Consider the following 212-nt stretch of genomic DNA (forward strand, 5'->3'; position numbering starts at 1 on the left):
AAAGCTTACTGCACCTGGTATTCCCAGGCGGTCTCCCATCCAAGTACTAACCAGGCCAGAACCTGCTTAGCTTCCGAGATCGGACGAGATCGGGCGTGTTCGGGTTGGTATGGCCGTAAGCGAAATAACCTGCCGACAAAAGCCAACGTATAGATGGCAAGAAACAAATGTCATTAGTTTGAAAGACTTGGGGTGTTTTATGAGGGATCAGT

The sequence above is a fragment of the Notolepis coatsorum genome, assembly GCF_963971535.1.
Source record: "Notolepis coatsorum genome assembly, chromosome: 13".
In the NCBI taxonomy this organism is placed as follows: Eukaryota; Metazoa; Chordata; class Actinopteri; order Aulopiformes; family Paralepididae; genus Notolepis; species Notolepis coatsorum.